Below are 23,488 nucleotides of genomic sequence, written 5' to 3'. Positions count from 1 at the left end.
ACTTGAGAAACTCAGTTACAGAGAAAGGTTGAATAGGTTAGGACTTTATTCCCTGGAGCGTAGAAGAATGAGGGGAGATTTGATAGAGGTATATAAAATTATGATGGGTATAGATAGAGTGAATGCATGCAGGCTTTTTCCACTGAGGCAAGGGGAGAAAAAAAACCAGAGGACATGGGTTAAAGGTGAGGGGGGCAAAGTTTAAAGGGAATATTAGTGGGGGCTTCTTCACACGGAGTGTGATGGGAGTATGGAATGAGCTGCCAGACGAGGTGGTAAATGCGGGTTCTTTTTTAACATTGAAGATTAAATTGGACAGATACATGGATGGGAGGTGTATGGAGGGATATGGTCCGTGTGCAGGTCAGTGGGACTAGGCAGAAAATAGTTTGGCACAGCCAAGAAGGGCCAAAAGACTTCTTTCTGTGCTGTAGTTTTTCTATGGTTTCTAGTGTCTAATGGCCACAGAAGTGTGCATGATTGACTAGGTAGAAGCTATGTTGTAACAGTCTCCTGTCCCAAATAAGCAGTATGGTGTCCCAAATAAGCAAAGTCAATCCCAGCTAGTTTTCTTTCAAATTAAATGCTGTTCATTAATATTTGTCCTAAATAACCAGATCCCCCAATTAATCGATGGCCCAAATTAACCAGAATCCACTGAACCTATATATCTGGTTCCTCAGCATACGATCCAATAACTTACTCACTACTGATGTCAGTATCACCATCTTATATTTTGGCGTACTTTTAGAGCTTTCTTAAATAACAACATAACATTAGCTATCCTTGAAATCCATTGGTACCTCACAAGTTGCTAATGACTTCAAACAGATGTGCAGTGGAGAAAATATTGACTAGTGGCCTGGTATGGAAACACCGATGCCTTTGAATGGGAATCATACAAAATGTAGTTGAATCAGCCCATCACAAGAGAAACCTTCCAAACTATTGAACACATCTGCATGAAACGCTGTTGTAGGAAAGCAGCATCCATCATCAGAGATCAGAGATCATCAAATAGAGAAAACTTGGAGACAGTGCGACAGGGAGATTAAACAGGTAATAGAGAAGGGATGCACTCAGATCGATGGTTTGAGATGTGTCTATTTTCATGCAAGAAGCATCACGAACAAAGCTGTTGAGCTTAGAGCGTGGATCAGTACTTGGAGCTATGATGTTATGGCTGTTACAGAGACTTAGATGGTTCAGAGGCAGGAATAGTTACTTCAAGTGCCAGGCTTCAGATGTTTCAGAAAGGACAGGGAGGAAGGCCAAAGAGGTGGAGGCATAGCACTATTGATCAGAGATAGTGTCAGAAAAGGAGGAACACATGGAGGGATTTGTCTACGGAGTCCCTGTGGGTTGAAGTTAGGAACAGGAAGGGGTCAATAACTCTACTGGGTGTTTTTTATAGACCACCCAGTAGTAACAGGGACATTGAGGAGCAGATAGGGAGACAGATTCTAGAAAGGTGTAATAATAACAGGGTTGTCATGGTGGGAGATTTTAATTTCCCAAATATTGATTGGCGTCTCCCTAGAGTGAAGGGTTTAGATGGGGTGGAGTTTGATAGGTGTGTTCAGGAAGGTTTCCTGACATAATATGCAGATAAGGCTACAAGAGGAGAGGCTGTACTTGATCTGGTATTGGGAAATGAACCTGGTTAGTTGTCAGACCTCTCAGTGGAAAGTATTTTGGAGATAGTGATCACAATTCTATCTCCTTTACCATAGCATTGGAGAGGGATAGGAACAGACAAGTGAGGAAAGCGTTTAATTGAAGTAAGGGGAAATATGAGGCTATCAGGCAGGAATTTGGAAGCATAAATTGGGAACAGGTGTTCTCAGAGAAATGTACAGACAAAATGTGGCAAATGTTCAGGGGATATTTGTGTGAGGTTCTGCATAGGCAGGTTCCAATGAGACAGGGAAAGAATGGTAGGATACAGGAACCATGGTGTACAAAGGCTGTTGTAAATCTAGTGAAGAAGAAGAGAAGAGCTTATGACAGGTTCGAAAAGCTAGGTAATGATAGAGATCTAGAAGATTATAAGGCTAGCAGGAGGAGCTTAAGAAAGAAACTAGGAGAGCCAGAAGGTGCCATGAGAAGGCCCTGGCAGACAGGAGTGAGGAAAACCCCAAGGCATTCTCAAGTATGTGAAGAACAAGAGGATAACACGTGAGAGAATAGGACCAATCAAGTGTGACAGTGGAAAAGTGTGTATGGAACTAGAGGAGATAGCAGAGGTACTTAATGAGTACTTTGCTTCAGTATTCACTACAGAGAAGGATCTTGGTGATTGTCGGGATGACTTACAGTGGACTGAAAAGCTTGAGCAGATATTAAGTAGATATTAAGAAAGAAGATGTGCTGGAGCTTTTGGAAAGCATCAAGTTGTATAGGTCACTGGGCTGGATGAGATGTACCCCAGGCTACTGTGGGAGGTGAGGGAGGAGATTGCTGAGCCTCTGGTGATTATACTTACATCATCAATGGAGATTCTGGAGGATTGGAGGATTGCGGATGTTGTTCCATTATTCAAGAAAGGGAGTAGTGATAGCCGCGGAAATTATAGACCAGTGAGTCTTACTTCAGTGGTTGGTAAGTTGATGGAGAAGATCCTGAGAGGCAGCAATATGAACATTTGGAGAAGTATAATATGATTAAGAATAGTCAGCATGGCCTTGTAAAAGGCAGGTTGTACCTCCTGAGCCTGACTGAATTTTTTGAGGATGTGACTAAACACATAGAGCAGTAGATGTAGTGTATATGGATTTCGGCAAGGCATCTGACAAGCTACCCCATGCAAGGCTTATTGAGAAACAAAGTAGGCATGGGATCCAAGAGGACATTGCTTTGCGGATTCAGAACTGGCTTGCCTACAGAAGGCAAAGGGAGGTCGTAGAAGACTCATATTCTGCAGGGAGGTCGGTGACCAGTGGTGTGCCTCAGGGATCTGTGCTGGGGCCCCGACTCTTCGTGATTTTTATAAATGACCTGTATGAAGAAGTGAGGGGATGGGTTAGTAAATTTGCTGATGACACAAAGGTTGGAGGTGTTGTGGATAGTGTGGAGGGCTGTCAGAGGTTACAGTGGGACATTGATAGGATGCAAAACTGGGCTGAGAAGTGGCAGATGGAGTTCAACCCAAATAAGTCTGAGGTGGTTCATTTTGATAGGTCAAATATGATGACAGAATATAGTATTAATGGTAAGGCTCTTGGCAGTGTGGAGGATCAGAGGATCTTGGTGTCCAACTCCACAGGACACTCAAAGCTGCTGCGCAGGTTGACTCTATCGTTAAGAAAGCATATGGTGCATTGGTCTTCATCAATCTTGGGATTGAGCTTAGGAGCCGAGATGTAATGTTGCAGCTATATCGGACCCTGGTCAGACCCCACTTGGACTACCGTGCTCAGTTCTGGTTGCCTCACTGTAGGAAGTATGTGGAAACCATAAAAAGGGTGCAGAGGAGATTTACAAGGAGGTTGCTTGGATAGTGGAGCATGCCTTATGGGAATAGGTTGAGTGAACTCGGCCTTTTTTCCTTGGAACAACGGAGGATGAGACGTGACCTGATCGAGGCGTATTAGATGACAGGCATTGATTGTGTACACAGTCAGAGGCTATTTTCCCATGGCTAAAATGGCTAGCCCGAGAGGGCACAGTTTTAAGGTGCTCGGAAGAAGGTACAGAGGAGACGTCAGGGGTAAGTTTTTTACACAGAGAGTCGTGAGTGTGTGGAATGGACTGCCGCCGATAGTGGAGGCAGATACAATCGGGTCTTTTAAGAGACTCTTGGACAGGTATATGGAGCTCAGAAAAATAGAGGGCTATGGGTAACCCTAGGTAATTTCTCAGGTAAGGACATGTTCGGCACAGCATTGTGGGCCAAAGGGTCTGTATCGTGCTGTAGGTTTTCTATGTTTCTATCCCCCACCACCCAGGTCATGCTGATGCCATCAGGTAGGAGGTACAAGAGCCTCAACACTTGCATTACCAGGTTCATGAACAGCTACTGCTCCTCAACCAACAGGCTTCTCAATAAAAGGAGATAACTACATTCAAATTCACTTGTCCCATCATTGAAATGTTCTCTCAATCAATGATCCATTTTCAGGGACTCTTTATCTCATGTCCTCATTATTTATTGCTAATTATTTATGTTTGTATTTGCACACTTTGTTGTCCTCTGCACTCTGTTTGATCTTTCATTGATCCTATCACAGTTACTACGCCATAGTTTTGCCGAGTATGCCTACAAGAAAATCAATATCAATGTTATACATGTATGTTGATAATATATTGACTTGAAGTTTGAAATATCTCTGCTACGGCCCGTATAGTTTCTGCACTAGACTCCCACAAGATCCAATAGAACAACTTGTCAGGCCTTGGGGATTATTTTTTAGATTAGATTATGAGGTCACGCAGTCCTTTTTATTGTCATTTAATAATGCATGCATTAAGAAATGATACAATGTCTCTCCAGAATGATATCACAGAAACACATGACAAACCACCTGAAAAACTGACAAAAAACACATAATTATAACATATAGTTACAACAGTGCAAAGCAATACCGTAATTTGATAAAGAACAGACCATGGCATGGTAAAAAGTCTCAAAGTCTCTCGAAAGTCCTGTCATCTCACGCAGACGGTGAACCTCCAGCGTCGCAAACTTGCCGATGCAGCATCCTGGAAGCATCCGACCACAGTCCGACTCCAAGTCTGTCCGAAAACTCCGAGCCTCCAACCAGCTCTCCGACACCGACCACCAAGCACCATCTCTGCTGAGCACTACGACCCCGGCCCCGGCACTAGGCAATAGGCAAAGCCAAGGATTTGGGGCCTTCCCCTCCGGAGATTCTCGATCGCACAGTAGCAGCAGCAGCGAAGCAGGTATTTCAGAAATTACTCCAGACGTTCCTCTGTGCTTCTCATGCCTGTCTTCATCAAATCAGGATTGTGCACGGCCACCTAGTTAACACATACAACATAATTCGGAATGGCCGCGCGCTGTGCGTCGCGCCACTATCTTCTCCCTCCAATGAGATATTTTCATGCTAATTTGCCTCAAGATAGAAAAACAGTGCTTCCTGCTCTATAATACGTATCTGGTCCTTGACCTCGCAGCTGCTTTGTCTCACATCGATAGACTCTGTGTCCGTCTCCCGAGTAAATACAGGTACAAAAAAATCCATTATCTCCCACATCTTAATTGGCTCCATGCACTGATTACTGTTGTAACTTTCCAGAGGATCAACCTTTTTCTTTGTTTTCCTTTTGCTCTGAGCGTATCTGTAGACTCTTAGGATTCGCCTTCACCTTGTCTATCAGAGAAACGTCATGCCCTCTTTTAGCCATCATGATTAATCAAAAGTGTTCTCTTGCATTTCATATACTCTATCAGCACCTCGTATGTTCTTACCTGCCCATACCAGCTAATCATCTTTTTTTAGCCACATTTCACTCCTAAAGGCTTCACACTTTCTAACTACATCTTTGCCAGAAAACAGTCTGTCCCAGCCCACCTTTGCCAGATCCTTTCTGATACCGTCAAAATTGGCCTTTTTCCAATTTAGAATCTGAATTCGAGGACTAAACATGTCCTTTCCCATGACTACATTGAAACTAATGGCATTGTGATCATTGGATGCAAAGTTTTCCTGTTCATAAATTTCTGTCATGGGCCCTGTCTCAGGTATTCGACACCTCTCTCTTTTTGGGCTGCTATGTATTGATTAAGGAAACTTTCCTGAACACATTTGACATGCAATTCCATCCCGTCCTTTCATAGCATGGGATTCAGTCAATATGAGGAAAGTTAAAATCATCCACTATCACAAACCACAAACCTTATGTTTAGAGCAACATTCTGCGATCTCTCTAAAAATAACTGTTCCTGTAATTCCTGCAGACTATACTATAACCATACAACCATATAATAATTACAGCACGGAAACAGGCCATCTCATCCCTTCTAGTCTGTGCCGAATGCTTACTCTCACCTAGTCCCATCTAACTGCACTCAGCCCATAACCCTCCATTCCTTTCCTGTCCATATACCTATCCAATTTTTTTAAAATGACAAAATCGAACCTGCTTCTACCACTTCTACTGGAAGCTCGTTCCACAAAGCTATCACTCTCTGAGTAAAGAGTTCCCCCTCGTGTTACCCCTAAACTTTTGCCCCTTAACTCTCAACTCATGTTCTCTTGTTTGAATCTCCCCTACTCTCAATGGAAAAAGCCTATCCACGTCAACTCTATCTATCTCCCTCATAATGTTAAATACCTCTATCAAGTCCCCCCTCAACGTTCTACGCTCCAAAGAATAAAGACCCAACTTGTTCAACCTTTCTCTGTAACTTAGGTGCTGGAACCCAGGTAACATTCCAGTTAATCTCCTATGTACTCTCTCTATTTTGTTGACATCTTTCCTATAATTCGGTGACCAGAACTGTACACAATACTCCAAATTTGGCCTCACCAATGCCCTGTACAATTTTAACCTTACATACCAACTCCTATACTCAATGCTCCGGTTTATAAAGGCCAGCATACCAAAAGCTTTCTTCACCACCATAGCCACATGAGATTCTGCCTTCAGGGAAGTATGTACCATAATTCCCAGATCACTCTGTTCTACTGCATTCCTCAATGCTCTACTATTTACCATGTATGTCCTATTTTGATTAGTCCTACCAAAATGTAGCACCTCACATTTATCAGCATTAAACTCCATCTGCCACCTTTCAACCCACTCTTCTAACTGGCCTAAATCTCTCTGCAAGCTTTGAAAACCTACTTCATTATCCACAACACTATCTATCTTAGTATCATCTGCATACTTACTAATCCAATTTACCACCCCATCATCCAGATCATTAATGTATATGACAAACAACATTGGACCCAGTACAGATCCCTGAGGCACACCACTAGTTACCAGCCTTCAACCTGACAAACAGTTATCCACCACTACTCTCTGGTATCTCCCATCCAGCCACTGTTGAATCCATTTTACTACTTCAATATTAATTCCTAACGATTGAACCTTCCTGACTAACCTTCCGTGTGGAACCTTGTCAAAGGCCTTACTGAAGTCCATATAGACAACATCCACCGCTTTACCCTCGTCAACTTTCCTAGTAACCTCTTCAAAAAATTCAATAAGATTTGTCAAACATGACCTTCCATTCACAAATCCATGTTGACTGTTCCTAATCAGACCCTGTCTATCCAGATATACCATCTCTATGAATACTTTCCATTAATTTCCCACCACTGACGTCAAACCTAGAGGCTGCTAATTGCTAGGTTTACTCTTAGAACCCTTTTTAAACAATGGAACCACATGAGCAGTACGCCAATCCTCCAGCACCATCACTGTTTCCAATGACATTTGAAATATTTCTGTCAGAGCCCCTGCTATTTCTACACAACTTCCCTCAAGGTCCTAGGGAATATTCTGTCAGGACTCAGAGACTTATCCACTTTTATATTCCTTAACAGCGCCAGTACTTCCTCTTCTTTAATCATCATAGTTTCCATAACTACCCTACTTGTTTCCCTTACCTTACACAATTCAATATCCTTCTCCTTAGTGAAAACCAAAGAAAAGAAATTGTTTAAAATCTCCTCCATCTCTTATGGCTCCACACATAGCCGTCCACTCTGATTCTCTAAGGGACCAATTTTATCCCTCACTATCCTTTTGTATTTAATATAATTGTAGAAATCCTTTGGATTTATTTTCACCTTACTTGCCAAAGCAACCTCATATCTTCTTTTAGCTTTTCTAATCTCTTTCTTAAGATTCTTTTTAGATTCTTTATATTCTTCGAGTACCTCATTTATTCCATGTTTTCCATATTTATTGTAGATCTCTCTTTTTCCGAACCAAGTTTCCAATATCCCTGGAAAACCATGGCTCACTCAAACTTTTGACCTTTCCTTTCAACCTAACAGAAACATAAAGATTCTGTACCCTAAAAATTTCACCTTTAAATGACCTTCATTTCTCTATTACATCCTTCTGATAAAACAAATTGTCCCAATCCGCTCCTTCTAAATCCTTTCACATCTCCTCAAAGTTAACCTTTCTCCAATCAAAAATTTCAACCCTGGGTCCAGTCCTATCCTTTTCCATAATTATATTGAAACTAATGGCATTGTGATCACTGGACCCAAAGTGCTCCCTAACACATACCTCTGTCACCTGACCTATCTCGTTCCCTAACAGGAGATCCAACACTGTCTCTTCTCTAGTTGGTACCTCTATGTATTGCTGCAAAAAACTATCCTGCACACATTTTACAAACTCCAAACCATCCAGTCCTTTTACAGAATGGGCTTCCCAGTCTATATGCGGACAATTAACATCTCCCACAATCACAACCTGGTGCTTACTACAAATATCTGCTATCTCCTTGTAGTCTATAATACACCCCAGAAGCATTACTACACCTTTCTCATTCCTTGATTCCACCCAAATAGCCTCTCTAGACGAGCCCTCTAATCTATCCTGCCAAAGCACCGCTGTAATATTTTCTCAGTCAAGCAATACAACACCTCGCCCTCTTGCCCCTCCGATTCTATCACACCTGAGGCAACGAAAGCCAGGAATATTTAGTTGCCAATCACACCCCTCCGGCAACCATGTTTCACTAATAGCTACAACATCATATTTCCAAGTATCAATCCATGCTCTAAGCTCATCCACCTTTCTTACAATGCTCCTAGCATTAAAACAGATGTATTTAAGAAACTCTCCAGCTCTTACTCTCTGTTTATCCCTAATGGTGCAAACAACTTTATTATCTTTTTCTTCCTTCTCCCCTACATCTTCGGTCTGAGCGCTCCCCTTCTCTGTCACCTGCCTATCCTCTCTCACACACTGTCTACTAGCTTTCTCTATTTGTGAACTAACCTCCTCTCTCCTAGTCTCTTCAATTTGATTCCCACCCCCAAACCATTCTAGTTTAAAGTCTCCCCAGTAGCCTTCGCAAATCTCCCTGCCAGGATATTGGTCCCCCTAGGATTCAAGTGCAATCCGTCCTTTTTGTACAGGTCACACCTGCCCCAAAATAGGTCCCAATGATCCAGAAACTTGAATCCCTGCACCCTGCTCCAATCCCTCAACCACGCTTTTATCCTCCACCTCATCGCATTCCTACTCTCATTGTTGCATGGCATAGGTAGTAATCCTGAGATTACTACCTTTGCGGTTCTTCTTCTCAACTCCCTTCCTAACTCCCTATATTCTCCTTTAAGGACCTCTTCCCTTTTCCTACCTATGTCATTGGTACCTATATGTACCACGACCTCTGGCTCCTCAACCTCCCACTTCAGGATATCTTCGACGCGATCAGAAACATCCCGGACCCTGGCGTCCGGGTCTCCGGACTGCGTCCACAGAATTGCCTGTCGGACCGCCTAACTATCGAGTCCCCTATTACTACTGCCCTCCTCTTCCTTTCCCTACCCTTCTGAGCTACAGGGCCTGACTCTGTGCCGGAGGCACGGCCACTGCCGCTTCTCCCAGATAGGCTGTCCCCACCCCACAACAGTACTCAAACAGTCAAGGGGTACAGCTACTGGGGTACTCTCCAGTACCTGACTCTTCCCCTTCCCCCTCCTAACCGTGACCCACTCATCTGCCTCCCGTTGCCCTGGTGTGACCACCTGCCTGTAACTCCTCTCTAACAGCTCCTCACTCTCCCTGACCAGACGAAGGTCATCGAGCTGCAGCTCCAGTTCCTTAACACGGCCTCTTAGGAGCTGCAGCTCAGGGCACCTGGCGCAGATGTGGACGTCTAGGAGACTAGGAGACTCCAGGAGCTCCCACATCCGACACTGAGAACAACAAGCTGCCCTCACACTCATACTTCCCCCTTTCCTCAACTAACAGGGAAAATTGAAAACCAAGCCTACTTTGCCTCGCCCGTTTCCGCCTAAGCCAGTTGACCCAAAACCCTTAAGCCTTCACTCCGCTGCCCGCAAAGCGACGCTGCCCGCTGTATAAGGCTGTGTTCCTTTTAAATCTTCCGCGCTTCACTGGCGACGTCACACCCCTGCTCAGTCCCGCCTCTCTTAACTCCGATGAGAAGAAGAAAAGATCAAAATGGCTCCCGCCGCACTCCCGGTCGGATTCTCAGACTTCCTTCTCCAAATAGCCCCGTTAACATTGGCATACCTTTCTATTCCCCAGTTTCGTCTGTAAAGCCTCACTAGATGATTTCTCCATTCTGTTCTGACTGAGCACTGCCATGACATTTTCCCCGACTAGAAACACCACCCTTCCTCTTTCCCACACAATCATGTCTAAAACAACAGAACCCTGAAATATGGAGTTGCCATTCCTGCCCCTCCTGTAGCTGTCTCACTAATGGCTACAGTATCATAATTCCAGTTGTTGATCCACGCCCTGAGCACATGTGCCTTTTGTACAATACTTCTTGCATTGAAATATGCACAACTCAGGGCACTAGTTGCAAATGTTGAACGTTTTGAATACTAACTTTGTCTGAGTTCTTAACCACATTTGTCTCTACCACTACTTCATTATCTGTTATGGCAATACTAGCAAGCTTTCCCAATGGGAAATTAGTCCCTATCCAGTTTAGGTGCAAACTGTGTCTTCTGTACAGGTCCCACCTTCCCAGGAAGAGAGCCCGATGATCCAAAAAATGTCCTTCCTCCTGCACCAACTCCTTCGCCTTGTGTTAAACTGTATGATCTTCCTAGTTCTGTCCTCACTAGCACATGGCATAGGTAGCAAATATGATATCACATCCCTGGAATTTCAGTCCTTTAACTCTGCATCTCACTCCCTGAACTCACTTTGCAACACTTCCTATCTCTTCCTACCCATGTCATTGGTAACTGCATGAGCCACCACGTGGCTGCTCACCTTCCCACTTAAAAATGCTGAGGAATAAATCTAAAGTGGCCCACACACTGGAACATAATTTCTGTTACTGTAACTAACAAATCCCCTGCTAGCTCAGTTTGCTACTTCTCCTCACTTCTCTGCTGATTCACAGAGACAAACTCCGCGCCAGAGACCTGACTTCTCTGACTTTGCCCTGTTAGATCAATGACCCGACCCTCCCCATGAGCATCCGAATTGGTATACCTGTACCAAATTACTATACCTGTAATTACCCCACGATATGCCCTGTATCACTCCTTAAAAGATCTAGAGTTCATCCATTTCCAGCTCCAACTCCTTAACTCAGAGTCTAGGAAGCTGCAGCTAGATGCACTTCTCGCAGGTCTCCATACCTTCCCACAGCCTGTAAGAGGACCATTTAACAATCCTGCATGGCATCCCTACTGCTTTAAATGAGTGTAGGGTTCTCAGTAATATGAGATGGACTGTTACCTGTTAATTGCTTATTACGAAATGCCTTCCCTAAAGTGTTAAATAAAATGGCTTCTTGTACTGTTAACTGCTGATTAAGGGGTTCTCTGTGGCAGCAAGTCTGGGTTATAATTAGTGATCATGGAAAGTGTATTCATTTGCTAGTCAATGGAAGTCATAGTCATACCGTATTGATCCCAAGGGAAACTGGTTTTCGTTACAGTTGCACCAACCAAGAATATAAATATAGCAATATAAAACCATAAATAATTAAATAGTAATATGTCAATTATGCCAGGAAATAAGTCCAGAACCAGCTTATTACATAATTGATGTTATGCTATCTTGTATGTGTGTGCTGAGCTGAGGATCGCGGGCTTTTTCGGGAGGTGAGCGGAGAGGACGGACGCGCGGGAACGGACCGCGGTTCTAGGGCGGCAGATACCGGACCTCGGCGGTTCGGATGGTGGCCGAAGTCTCAGAAGGACGTTGCGGATGCAATCGGAGGCGTGAGCTCCAACATATTAAAATATTATGTGCACAAGACTAATAAATTTACTTATTTGGCACCTTTTCTTTTAGTTGTTTCCACTAACCCATCATTACGAATTGCTATAAAGTATATTTCCTTACTCACACTTTGTCTATTGTTTGGTACTGGTGTCGCTGCTGATATTTGGGGGTCTCACACTGTATCCACACCAAGCGTTTACACTGTTTGGCGGGCGTCGACGGCAATTCGCCCTAGACAACGGGAGTCAGGTGGGGTTAAAGAGGTTACATTGTGGGGTCTCGTCCGGGATCTGAATTCTGTAGGATACGGTGTAAGTCGCCCGTTTAAATTAGAAGAGATGGACTCAAAATGATCGAACTTTGGTGTGAGATCGAGGAAGTACCGGTTAATCATGCCTGCGTATTAAGTGGGGTGGATATGCGTACCTCAAACGATGTGTTAATTCACTGTTTGAGTACGGTCAGAGCTAACGGTAAGATTTAAATTGTAAGCAGAAAGGTTGGTAAAACAGGGGACTCAGCCTTTGTGCTGGTACAGACTGGTGTTGACGTCAAGGAGTTGGGACTGCCGCCGTGTATAGGTGACCTTGGTGAGGTGGGGCTATGGGGCATGCACTCTGTCACGGAGGAAGGGTCTGAAGGAACACCAGAGGAGTTGGCCGAAGCTGGGGGCGGAGATTTTAGAGAGCGGGTCCAATCGTTTTTGAAGAATGAAGGAAGAAGGTGGTCAGATTTGGAGAATGTAATTAGTTCTCATTCCCCACGGAAGTGGGGGCGGGCTCTGAGTTGGCCTCAGCCATTAACTCCCTGGTGAACAGGGTGGTGGGTCCGTGTCAGAAGTTAAGAATTTTCTTGGGGAGGACTCCCATCCCCGAAGGAGAAGATAATTACGGGACCTGGATAGAACATACCTCTCAGTTGCTAGGCGAGTGGCAGTGTTCTGAGGAGAAGTGGCAAAGATTGGGAGAAAGTTTGAGAGGGGTGGCAGCTGGGGTGGAAGCTGAGGTGGTAAAAGGCGTGAAAGTTAACCAGCCCTTGGCTTCTTGGAAGTAGTGTCTGGGCGCATTAGAGGAGGCTTTTGGGCTGACGGGAGGCACGGTGGAGCTTTTAGGGGGAATTCAGAATTTGCGTCAAGAGAAAGGGGAAAAGCTTTCTGAGTATCTTTTCCGGCTAGAGAGAAAGCTAAATTGCTTGAGGCGCCGGGGGGTCATTTCAGGGAATGAGGTGGATCCGATAAGGATCGACCAAATAGCCAGGGACGAGCAGAGACATGATGCAATCACTACGACAGCCTCTGGCAGTCCCGTAGAACACGTCCACGCAGCACCCCCCACCCCCCGTATTTTGTTCAGTTGCTCAGAGAGGTAAAGGAGGAGGAGGACGAATTGGAAGTGGAAGAGGGCTCCATTAATAAGGTGCAGTCCTCGGTAGTAGCTCCTTGTGGTGAAATGACCGGGGCCAGCTGCACGCGGGAGATAGAAAAAGGGGTCGCGGCAGGTGGAGTCTCTCCGCATGAGGGGACTAGCGGAGAAGGCCTCTCCCTGACGGACGGCACTGAGGCCAAGCGGAGGCCGTGAGGCGAGGCGTGTGCTATTACTGCGGGGAAGAGGGGCACTTCAGGCGGGAATGTGAACGGCAGGGAGCCCCTCGGGGGGAGAGCCCATGGGTGTCCCAGCAGGAAGGTGGGTCGGGAAACTTAGAAGAGACTCAGCGAGGGAACGGACTGGAGTCTCTGGGAAAATACGTGCCGCTGGACCCTCGAGAGGAAAAGACCCTATCCCAGAATGATTGGTGAGACTCCGATCCAGCGTGTCGATACAGATAGAGGGGATAGAGGGTCGTTCTACGATCAGTATCTGGCGCATTTACCCCTGACACTTTTCAGTGCACTGGAAAATTGGAGTATCATTGATGGTGATTACCCGTAAGATAGCTATTTGTCTGTGAAACTGGAGTTCCTAGTGTCATGTGTGACGCCAAGCAGAGCTGCAGGACGAATGATGCTAATGAGAGAGATAACGGAAGACAATGAAGAAACATTCAAAATGCTAATAAGAGAGAAGAGAGAGTTTACCGAGAAAGAAACACAATTCCGATGTTGGCGTCTGAGACAGGCCGTTTGCTTTGAACCTGAACTGTTTGAAGTTTGATGGACAGGCGATACACCAGCAGGGGGATAAAAATAGCGGGTTTGCTAAGGCACGGGACACACACACGCCTTGAGACCCTGGAAAGAGCAGTGTGCCCCACAAGCTGGTGAGAGTTTGGAGGACCGGTTCGCGGGAATTGGTCAGAGACTCACACGGTGTAAAGGTACGATCGGTGGGAACCTGGTGTGTGTCTGCCCTTGCCTGGGTGCCGGGTTCACCACGGAAGAACGATCGCATCCAGAACGGAGGGGTCACAGTCGGTGACCACAGCTGGATCAGAAGGCATCGAAAAAGTTTGCCTGAAACCAACTGCATCTCTCACTCTCTCTCCAACGGTGCAACAACAGCGATTACTTCGAACTGCACTAGACTGAACTGAACTCTGCTTCACTTAAGACTGATCATTTTACCCCTAGACTGCAATAGAGCTTGGTTGATTCCTATTACCCTATTTCTGTGTATATGTGTATACTATCATTGCTAACCTGTTACATTTATATCCTTGCGATTAGTGTACTGTATTACTTATTTCCTTAATAAAACTTCATTAGTTCCTTGTAATCACAGACTCCAACACGTGTTCCATTTCTGCTGGTTTGGCAACCCAGTTACGGGGTACGTAACACTGGAAGCTGAGGTGGGGGTGTCTGAGGCTCATGAGGCCACTTTACTGGTTTGCCCAGACCCCGGTGAGACCAGGGGTGTGTCAGTACTGGTGGGGACCAACACCCCTATTGTACGGAGACTCCTGGGAGCCTGTAAGGAGAAGGTGGGTGAAGACTTCTTGGAGAACCTGTCAGTGCACCCAGTGTTCCGAGCTGCTTTTGAGGAAGCGTGGGGTCGCCCTGGGCTGGACGTGGCGTGTGAATGAGGCACTGTGTGGTGTGCCCAGTCGAAGCCCAGGGTGATGAAGTAGCGAGAGTGGTGGGGATCCCTAGATTCCCGGGAGTGCCTGAGGGTGAAGCCCTTTTAGTGGACACCCTGGAAGATCTCAAGGGGGAGTCGAGATTCCCGGCTGGGGTGCTGGTGCGACCCGAGTTGCACCTCCAACGGGATCCCACCACTAAGCACATCTTTCCCTCCCCCCCTCTCTCTGCATTCCGCAGGGATCGCTCCCTACACAACTCCCTTGTCCATTCGTTCGCCCCATCCCTCCCCACTGATCTCCCTCCTGGCACTTATCAGTGTAAGCGGAACAAGTGCTCCACATGCCCTTACACTTCCTCCCTTACCACCATTCAGGGCCCCAAACAGTCCTTCCAGGTGAGGCAAAACTTCACCTGTGAGTCGACTGGAGTGATATACTGCGTCCGGTGCTCCCGATGTGGCCTTTTATATATTGGCGAGACCCGACGCAGACTGGGAGACCGCTTTGCTGAACATCTACGCTCTGTCCGCCAGAGAAAGCAGGATCTCCCAGTGGCCACACATTTTAATTCCATATCCCATTCCCATTCTGACATGTCCATCCACGGCCTCCTTTACTGTAAAGATGAAGCCACACTCAGGTTGGAGGAACAACACCTTATATTCCGTCTGGGTAGCCTCCAACCTGATGGCATGAACATCGACTTCTCTAACTTCCACTAAGGCCCCACCTCCCCCTCGTATCCCATCTGTTACTCATTTTTACGCACACATTCTTTCTCTCACTCTCCTTTTTCTCCCTCTGTCCCTCTGAATATACCTCTTGCCCATCTCTGGGTCCCCCCCCCCCCGTCTTTCTTCCCGGACCTCCTGTCCCATGATCCTCTCGTATCCCCTTTTGCCAATCACCTGTCCAGCTCTTGGCTCCATCCCTCCCCCTCCTGTCTTCTCCTATCATTTTGGATCTCCCCCTCCCCCTCCAACTTTCAAATCCCTTACTCACTCTTCTTTCTGTTAGTCCTGACGAAGGGTCTCGGCCATGAAACGTCGACTGCACCTCTTCCTACAGATGCTGCCTGGCCTGCTGCGTTCACCAGCAACTTTGATGTGTGTTGCTTGAATTTCCAGCATCTGCAGAATTCCTGTTGTTTCCAGATCTATCCTTGTCCATGATCAAATTGAAACTAATGGTGTTATGATCACTGGAACCAAAGTGCTCCCCTACACAGACTTCTGTCACTTGCCCTAATTCGTTACCTAACAGGAGATCCAATATTGCATCCCCTCTAGTTGGTCCCTCTATATATTGATTTAGAAAACTTTCCTGAACACATTTTACAAACTCTAAACTATCTAGACCCCTAACAGTATGGGAGTCCCAATCAATGTATGGAAAATTAAAATCCCCTACCACCACAACTTTATGTTTCCTGCAGTTGCCTGCTATCTCTCTGCAGATTTGCTCTTCCAAGTCTCGTTGACTATTGGGTGGTCTGTAATACAATCCCACTAATGTGGCCATACCTTTCCTGTTTCTCAGCTCCACCCATAAGGACTCAGTAGACAAGCCCTCTAATCTGTCCTGCCTGAGCACTGCTGTAATATTTTCCCTAACAAGCAATGCTACTCCCCCACCTTTCATTCCTCTGCTTCGATCACATCTGAAACATCGGAACCCTGGAATATTAAGCTGCCAGTCCTGCCCCTCCTGTAGCCAAGTTTCACTAATTGCTACAACATCATAATTCCACGTGTCAATCCACACCCTCAACTCATCCGCCTTCCCCGCAATACTCCTACCATTGAAATATATACACCTCAGAAGATTTTTACCACCACTCACAACCTTTCTATCAGCGGATTTGCTTAAACTTTCAACATCATTTATTTTCACCCCAGCCACACTGTCAGCTCTGGCACTCTGGTTCCCATCCAGAGGGTCACGGAGAAGACAGTGGGGGATATGAACCTGCTCGAAGTGCTAGTATATTTGGATGACATCATAGTATTTGGATCCACCTTGAAAGAACACGAAGTGAAACTATTGAAGGTGCTCAACCGGCTGAAGCAGGAAGGCTTAAAACTTTCCCTGGACAAGTGCCAGTTCTGCCAGACGTCTGTTGGCTATGTTGGACACAACGTCTCACGGTTTGAAGTAGCTACAGACCCAGCTAAGATCGAGGCGGTGACCACCTGGCCGAGGCCCCAGACCGTGAGCGTACCCCGTGACGGGAATAACGAACCAGCAGAGATGGAAAACACTTTGGAGTCCAGTATTCCTATTAACTAATAATATTTATTAGTAACTAAGCATTACAGTAATATAAATGTAGATAAATCAAACAGGTTAGCAATGATTATATATATGTAAGTAAGTATAGCAGTAGCATGGAAATATATATGAAAAACCAAGCTTCTTCAAGTCTAGGGGTAAAAAGATACAGTCTTATGATGATGAGTATCATTCAGTTCAGTGCATGGTATTGAGTTGAGTAGTGATGGAGAGAGAGGGAGAGATTTGAGTCTTTAGGTGAGCTGATGCCATCGATCTTCTCGTTGTCTTCCAAAATCCTTTAAAAGTCACCGACTGTGACCACAACAAAGGGGACCGGTTTTCTGTGGTGGAGCTACCACCCAGGCAGGGGTGGACAACTCCCCACTGATCAATTCCTTTTCTTTTCACCACAGAGCCAACTGATCGATCTGCCCAATCGATCCACCAAAAACCCACTTTTTCTGCAGGCACAACAAAGCTCATTCAGTGTCCAAAACATGTGTCTGAGGTCCATCATCTGACCTCCTATTTTATCTTCCCGTGCTGAGCACCAACTGTCATTCAAATAACTCCTCCTTCCCTTCTCTGTGTAAGAAATGCCAGCAGGCAGTGTCCTTGAAGAAAATATAAACAACATGTGAGCAATCTTTGTCTCTCTCTCTCTTTTCAAAACAACATGTCGGTGTTAAATTACTCTCTCTCTCTCTCTCTCTCTCTTTTTTCCAAAGCACAGTTCATAGGGGTAATCAAGCACAGTTCATAGGGGTAATTGAACACAGTCTATAGGGGTAATTCAGAACCCCGTCACACTGCATCCGGGGTGAAAGCAATGTGCCAGTTTGCTACCATTGTGCAGGCTGAGGAGAAGGAGAGGTCAGATTGAGCAATGAAAACCCTGACACCGATGACCCCCTGCCCTTAGTGTACTGTGACATAACTGCTCTGAAGACCACACAGCTGCCAGGGTTAAGCCCTGGGGAAGTGGCTGCTGCTCAGCAAAATGACCTGGACATTGGCCCTGTCTGGCACGCCGTGGAAGAGGGGGATGTAACATGGACAGGGAAGGCTAAGCACAGTTCAGTGTCTGTTACTGAGGGAATGGCTTCGGTTGAGGTTGAAGAACGAAATGTTATACTGGGTAACGTCACCCCCGGACCGACCTCAGTGTTAGCAGCTAGTCCTGCCGAAGAAGTATCGGAAGGTTGTGTTGAAGTCCCTCCATGATGACTCTGGACATTTGGGGGTGGAAAAGACCTATGGATTGCTCAAGGATCAGTTTTACTGGCCCCGAATGAGGGTGGGGGTTGAAGAGTACTGCAACTCCTGCATTCGTTGCATACGGCGGAAGACGCTGCCGGGGTAGGCTGCCCCTTTGTCTCACTTGCAGAGTGCGGGGCCTTTGGACCTGGTGTGTATGGATTTCTTGGCCATAGAACTCGATGCCAGCAACACGGCGAATGTCTTGGTCATCACGGACCACTACACCAGGTCTGCTCAAGCTTTTCCTACCAAGGATCAGAGGGTGACTACAGTGGTGAAAGTGCTATGGGAGAAGTATTTTGTGCACTATGACCTTCCTCGGCAGATACATAGTAACTAGGGACGAGACTTTGAGAGCAAACTCATCTATGAGTTACAGGGCATGCTGGGGGTTGAGAAATAGAGGACCATGCCCTATCATCCGCAGGGTGATCCCCAGCCGGAAAGATTTAATTGGACACTGCTAGACATGCTCGGGACTCTAGAGATCAGTAAAAAGAATCGTTGGAGTCGACATATTGGGCATCTACTTCACTGTTACAACTGTACATGCAACGAAGCTACTGGTTACTCGCCCTATTATCTTATGTTTGAACGCGAGGCAAGGTTGTCCATTGACCTTCGTTTCAGGACTGATATGGGTGAGGTGCCGCCGAAGCCTTACTTGATATGAAGAAAGAGCTCAAAAGGGCTTACAAGTTGGCCGGGGAGGTGGCAGCAGAATCGGGGAAATAAGAGGAGGTATGACCAGAAAGTAAAGTTCTCTCAACTCCTACCAGGAGACTGAGTCCTCATCAGGAATCTGGGATTACCTGGAAAACACAAATTGGCTTATCGCACGCCCTATGTGGTGGAGAGTCAGGTGCCAAACCTACTGGTTTTCTGGGTGCAGCCCGAGGATGGAAAGGGGCCTGTTAAGATTCTCCATAAGAATCACCTGTTTCCCTGGGGCAAGATGTACAGGTAGAGCGGAAGCCTGACGAGGCGGCTGCACCCAGTACCAGGACTCTGCGTCCCCGCAGGGTGGAGGACGTGCCTACCCTGGGAGAGACGGACCCAGGCCCAGCCCCTGTGAGGGATACTGACTCAGAGGATGATGACTGGGATAGTTGGTACCTCTGCCGTTCGCTGATGCTCCCGTGATGGAGGAAGAGCCTCCTGGCCTTTCCCCCACTAGGTTAGATGGGGTAAGAGGGGCTAATGAGGGGCAGTCTGTGGTACTGCAGGGTGCTGAAGGAGAGCATGTAGGCCCTGAACCAGAGATAGAGGGTTCTGAGGTGCAGTGGGGCATGGGTGACTGCTCGGGGGAGGGATTGGCTTGTAGTTTCAAAGTGTCCCCTGTAGTGTTCGAGGCGGAAGAGTTAGAAGAGGGGTTACGTAGGTCTCAGAGAAGTCAGAATCCCCCTAAGAGGTTGGCCTATGCAGCACCCGGGGAACAGGGTGTGATCTCTACTGTTTTGGGGAGTTATGTCACTGCTTTCTGTACATGGATTGGGCTGTATGTTCTGCAGGAAGGGATGGCAAATTATTTGAACGTCATGAGGGCGTGACTTAATTCGGTGGGGGGAGAATGTAGGGTTCTCAGTAATATTAGATGAACTGTTACCTGTTAATTGCTTATTACAAAATGGCTTCTCTGAAGTGTTAAAATAAAATGGCATCTCGTACTGTTAACTGCTGAGTAAGGGGTTCTCTGTGGCAGCATGTTTGGGTTATAATTAGTGATAATAAAAATTGTATTCATTTGCTAGCCAATGAAAGTCATGTTATGCGATCTTATATGTGTGTGCTGAGCTGAGGATTGAGGGCTTTTCGGGAGGTGAGCGGAGAGGACGGACGCGCGGGAACGGACCGCGGTTCCAGGGTGGCAGATACCGGACCTCGGCGGTTCGGATGGAGGCCGAAGTCTCGGAAGGATGTTGTGGATGGAATCGGAGGCGTGAGCTCCAACATATTAAAATAGTATGTGCACAAGACTAATAAATTTACTTATTTGGCACCTTTTCTTTTAGTTGTTTCCACTAACCCATCATTACGAATTGCTATAAAGTATATTTCCTTACTCGCACTTTGTCTATTGTTTGATATTGGTGTCGCTGCTGATATTTGGGGGTCTCACACTGTATCCGCACCAAACGTTTGCACTGTTCGGCGGGGGTCGACGGCTATTCGCCCTAGACAACGGGAGTCAGGTGGGGTTAAAGAGGTTACCTCTGCAATTAGAAAGAAGGGTACAAAAAAAACTTGAAAAAAATCTAACTGTAGCTTCTTGCTTTCTCTCACTCAAGGCTCTCCTCACTGAAGCCTCAAAGAGCTAAAGCCTCAAATCCCCACTCCAACAACAGTTGCTCTGCATTGCTCCTGTCTTATTTTAATTTGCCTTTGCCAATAAATCCTGATCTGTGATCTGCCATTCCTGTTTCTTTTTTATATCTCAGAATCTCCTGTCTGCTTCTCCAACCATTGAATTCCCATTACCACGCATCTATTTATTTTTGCACTGTTTATTTATCTGTGTTATTTATAGTATATTTTTTGTGTTTGGACTGTAATGCTACTGCAGAACAGTAGAGTTCTCGACATATATGTCAGTGGTAAAAAAGCTTATTCTGATTTTGATTCTGATCTAGAAATGGAGGTAGGGTGGTGTGACTTGCTTCTTCAAAGAGTAGAGGAGGAGGTATTTGAGTAGATTAAAAGATGGCTATATTATTCATCGGCAAAGAGATGAAATATTACCATGGGAGATCAGAATGCATACCTGAGTTCTCAATTACATTAGTAATGAACGTATTAAACAGGTTTGAGAGACTGTGCGACGATTCTTTAATTTTGTTGGCTCATGTTCGCCCTGTAAATAACAGCCTCTACTGCATTCCATAGTCAAAGTACATTTGTTGTCAAGTGTATGCTCTGAGGCTCGAAGCAACTTTTATGCACAATTCAAGGCATGCAACACCACAACAGTCATAAAATCTACGCCACCCTTTAGATCCTTGGAACATGCCTTGCTGAAGTCCATGTGGACCATAAGACCATAAGGCCCAAAGACATAGGAGTAAAATTAGGCCATTCATTCCACCGAGTCTGCTCCGTCATTGCATCGTGGCTGATTCCAGATCGCACGCAACCCCATACACCCGCCTCCTCTCCATATCCTTTGATGCCCTGACCGATCAGGAAACTATCAATTTCTGCCTTAAGTATACCCAAGGACTTGGCCTCCACCACAGTCTGTGGCAGGGCGTCCCACAAAATCACTACTTTCTGAATAAAAGCAAGTAATCCTTACCTCTGTTCTAAAAGGTTGCCCCTCAATTTTGAGGCTGTGCTCTCTAATTCTGGACATCTCACCATAGGAAACATCCTCAACACATCCATCATAATTACACCTTTCAACATTTGGTAGGTTTCAATGAGAATCTCCCCCCCCCCCGCCCACCCAACACACACACATATTCTTCTAAATTCCAATGAGTACAGGCCAAAAGCTGCCAAATGCTCCTCATGTTAACCCCTTCATTCCCAGAATCATCCTTGTGAAACTCCTCTGGACATTCTCCAATGACAACACATTCTTTCAGAGATATGGGGCCCAAAACTATCGACAACACTGCAATTGCAGCCTGACTAGTGTCTTATAAAATCTCAGAATTATCTCCTTGCTTTTATACAATGTGATCTGTACAAAAAGGACAGGTTGCACTTGAATCCTAGGGGGGACCAATATCCTGGCAGGGAGATTTTCAAAGGCTTCTGGGGAGACTTTAAACTAGAATGGTTGGGGGGTGGGAATCAAATTGAAGAGACTAGGAGAGAGGAGATTAGTTCACAAATAGAGGAAGCTAGTAGACAATGTGTGAGGGAGGATAGGCAGGTGACAGAGAAGGGGAGCACTCAGGCCGAAGATGTAGGGGAGAAGGAAGAAAAAGATAATAAAGTTGTTTGCACTATTAGCAATACACAGTGAGTAAGAGCTGGAGGGTTTCTTAAATGCATCTATTTTAATGCTAGGAGCATCGTAAGAAAGGTGGATGGGCTTAGAGCATGGATTGATACCTGGAAATATAATGTTGTAGCTATTAGTGAAACATGGTTGCCGGAGGGGTGTGATTGGCAACTAAATATTCCTGGATTTCGTTGCCTCAGGTGTGATAGAATCGGAGGGGTAAGAGGGGGAGGTGTTGCATTGCTTGACAGAGAAAATATTACAGCAGTGCTTTGGCAGGATAGATTAGAAGGCTCGTCTAAAGAGGCTATTTGGGTGGAATTGAGGAATGAGAAAGTTGTAGTAACATTTACAGGGGTGTATTATAGACCACCTAATGGGGAGCGAGAATTGGAGGAGCAAATCTGTAAGGGGATAGCAGATATTTGTAGTAAGCACAAGGTTGTGATTGTGGGAGATTTTAATTTTCCACACATAGACTGGGAAGCCCATTCTGTAAAAGGGCTGGATAGTTTGGAGTTTGTAAAATGTGTGCAGGACAGTTTTTTGCAGCGACACATAGAGGTACCAACTAGAGAAGGGGCAGTGTTGGATCTCCTGTTAGGGAATGAGATAGGGCAGGTGATGGAGTATGTGCTGGGGTGCACTTCGGGTCCAGTGATCACAATGCCATTAGTTTCGATATAATTATGGAGAAGGATAGGACTGGACCCAGGGTTGAGATTTTTGATTGGAGAATGGCTAACTTTGAGGAGATGCAAAACAACTTAGAAGGAGTGGATTGGGACAATTTGTTTTATGGGAAGGATGTAATAGAGAAATGGAGGTCATTTAAAGGTGAAATTTTGAGGCTACATAATCTTTATATTCCTTTCAGGTTGAAAGGAAAGGTTAAAAGTTTGAGCGAGCCATGGTTTTGAAGGGATATTGGAAACTTGGTTCGGAAAAAGAGAGAGATCTACAATAAATATAGGAAGCATGGAGTAAATGAGGTGTTTCTGTGTTGTGCATACAGAGATGCTCTTCTGCACATCACTGTTGTAACGTGTGGTTATTTGTGTTACTGTTGCTTTTCTGTCAGCTTAAACCCATCTCCTCTGC

Source organism: Mobula birostris, chromosome 2, assembly GCF_030028105.1.
Source record: "Mobula birostris isolate sMobBir1 chromosome 2, sMobBir1.hap1, whole genome shotgun sequence".
NCBI lineage: Eukaryota > Metazoa > Chordata > Chondrichthyes > Myliobatiformes > Myliobatidae > Mobula > Mobula birostris.
The sequence above is the reverse complement of the archived record's forward strand: the minus strand, read 5'-3'. Positions refer to the sequence as shown.